This window comes from Bombus bifarius, unplaced genomic scaffold (genome assembly GCF_011952205.1).
Source record: "Bombus bifarius isolate JDL3187 unplaced genomic scaffold, Bbif_JDL3187 scf7180000009494_frag, whole genome shotgun sequence".
Classification (NCBI taxonomy): Eukaryota; Metazoa; Arthropoda; class Insecta; order Hymenoptera; family Apidae; genus Bombus; species Bombus bifarius.
Genome location: NW_022885156.1, coordinates 1 through 3249, shown reverse-complemented (window position 1 = coordinate 3249; position 3249 = coordinate 1). Strand labels below are relative to the sequence as shown.

General features: G+C 37.7%; 1 pseudogene; it reads left to right on the top strand.

Annotated features, from left to right (window-relative positions):
• The first annotated feature begins 647 nt into the window (after window positions 1-647).
• LOC117215286 lies at window positions 648-2949 on the top strand (annotated as a pseudogene).
• Window positions 2950-3249: the final 300 nt, after the last annotated feature.

Here is a 3249-nt window from a genome sequence, read left to right as displayed (position 1 = left end):
AGAAGCAGTCCTCAATTCCCGCCCGCTAACTTCTATCTCCACCGATCCAAATGATCTCCTAGCCCTCACTCCCGGACATTTCCTCATTGGCGATTCATTAATGTGCTTACGTGATCGAGATTTCAGAGACATTCCATCGAACCGACTCTCCAAATGGCAGCATATCCAACAGCTTAAACAACATTTTTGGAACCGCTGGCATAAGGAGTATTTGAACGAGCTAACCAACCGCAATAAATGGAGCAAGGGTGGACACAGCATCCAAAAGGGCACAATCGTCATCCTCAGAGAGGACAACGTTCCCTCCATGCATTGGCCTCTGGGCCGAGTTATCAAGGTTCATCCAGGCGCCGATGGTGTCATCCGGACAGCTACAGTTCAGACGGCAAAGAGCATTTTGGATCGGGGCGTCAAAAGGCTTGTCCCACTGCCAATTCAACCCGATCTCGAGAAACCCGAACAACTAGCCACCGAGACGAAATAAGATGGGAACTTCAACCACACCTCGCTAGTTTGATCGGTACCCTCTCAACGGGGGGAGAATGTTACGCCATGCGGCTTACCATAGGTCATATTCTTAACTATCGATCGCGCCACTATAATGTCGCAGACGGATCGTCGCGTCTGCCCGGCAAACAAACATTGTAATGGCAAGCGCGTGGTTCATTAAGCAGGGCGACTTCCAGAAACGTCGACTCGTGGCCCGTATTTTACCTCGCAGTAAAAGAATGTGGCGTGATCCGAACGTAGTGGGGGTCGCCTTCCAGAAAAAACGAAAAAAATCGAAAGGCGTTCAGAACTTTTCGAGAAGTCGAACCGTCAACACATGTGGTATGTCGCGCATTACTTATCAACCAAAACGCAGTTACATTTTTTTTGTTCCATTTATATCTTTCTAGTTAATAAGTTGTTGAAATAAACATTAATTTATTTGTGTTAATTCTGTGGAATTTCATTGAACTACCCTTATTATCATAATCGAAATAAGGGGATCGATCAGTTCGTGGCGTCGATTATTTAATCGTAACGGGAACTTACAACTCTCGTTGACGTGCTATCCCGCGATCGCGTCTCTCCGTGAACGGTCGAAACAAAATGATTCACTAAAAACTGTCCTGAATTCCTAAGAATTTATTTACCGCAAAACTGACAAAGTGTTTATTTAAAAAATGAGGTTGAAGGTAGTCCTTTTCTTTCATTTCATTCATTTTCATTTTCTTTCTTAAGTATGGCTAACACAATATCTAATCAATTAAAATTTTATATTTTCACGTGAGTTTCTTTAGATAATTATTATCAACATGATGACTAACTCTTACGGATTAATACGTGTCTGTAGGGCAATCCGGTGGACTTGATCGGCTTTTTACTTCGAAAGTTGAGTAATCGGTGTCGCTTTCTTACGCATCTTTGAACTGTATAAATGTTTTAAAATTGTTTGATCCAGAATGTACCACACCGGACAATCAAGAAGGCAGGTGCCTTGACTACAGAAAATGTAAACCTCTGCAAGAAATATGGCAGATACAGTACCGTACAGCCACCGATTTTTATAGACGATCAGTGTGCAGATACCAGGGCAATGTTACGATCGTTTGCTGTCCGGACGATCCAAACAAAGAGAAGAGAGAAATTTTAAGAAAAACTGTGTATAAGTATAAGGCTTGGCGACCACCATACTGTGGTTTTAGCAACGTCTCTCATACCAGGGTGGTCGATGGTAAACCAGCTGAACTTGGTACGTTTTATGTCTTTCTTTCCGATTAATAATAAGCCATTTACTGCAAAGAATGAACTTTAAAGGCATTAAACAGCACATCAATGTACATTTCAATTAGACTAAATAATAATGCTATGATTTCATCGGTAGTAACTTTACTTATTAACTTGAATTATTTCTTTCTTTTACTTCATGTTAGGAAGAGTATCTTTTTGCTTGAAATAAAAAATTGATATAGGAGTAATAATATGGATAGAGATCAAAAACTGTTAGGGCAGAAATTACACGTTTGAACTTTATAGTTCAGTATAGTTCAAATAGAAATTATATAGAATTATTTAATAATTTGTATTTCACTGGAATAAAAATTTAATTTCTGTCTTTATCAAATCTCTATTTCAGAGTATTTGTACGTATGTACTTATCATCTGCTGTATGATCGAATATCAAATAGGTAATAATCGTGGTTACTCGTTACGTGAGAAAAAATTATGTATATTCACAACTATGACTATTGCATTTTAGGCGCTTGGCCATGGATCGCTGCATTAGGTTTTCGTAATCCCCGACACCCAGACAAACCACTATGGAAGTGCGGAGGTTCCCTGATATCGGCTAGGCATATTTTGACCGCAGCACATTGTGCACATATGGATGGAATAGAAAACATACGCAATCATAATATTGCCATTCTTAGATTGGTGGAGGAGGTGCCATTTTCGAGTAAGTCCTCAAATATATATATATGTATATATATATATATATATATATATATATATGCTATTGAGTATTACTGAAGTATCATATCCTGAAATTTCTTATTGTACACATATATTGTGTCATAAAGCGTGTACAATTCTTTCTCATACTTTTGGTCATTCGTTTCCTGCATTTTCATTTATTTTTTTATTTTTTAGGGTACGTATATCCCATTTGTACGAAAGAGCCCCTACGAAAGAGCAACTTCGTCGGCTATAACCCCTTGTTGCTGGATGGGGAGCGTTAAGATATAGTAAGTGATATCAATTTTATAATAAAATTAAACAGTTCCAGTCTTAAATATCTTTCCTATTTTCTTCGTAGGACGACCACGACGTAATGCATTAATGGAAGTACAAATGCCAGTGATTAAGAACGCCGAATGCAAAATAGCTTATTCCAAATTTCCTAATGCACCTGATATCACTGATGGTATAATATGCGCCGAACATGCTCAGGGTGGAGAGGATTCTTGTACGGTAATTAAGTTATAGAGTTACTACAAACTATACGGTATCTGAAGACACGTCAATTCGAATTAACATCAAATCGACGTCTTAAACATTAGAAATAATAGATAAACACAATTTAATAGTCTTGCCCACTTCTCACACCTCATTATGGTATTTAATCTAATTTCCTTCTAATCTTAGTTTTGCTCAAAATACATATAACATGTACATTATAAATTGGAGTACTTCAATACACAAATCAATAGAAGATTATTACTGTATATAAGTATAATTTCAATACAATTCGATCGATATATT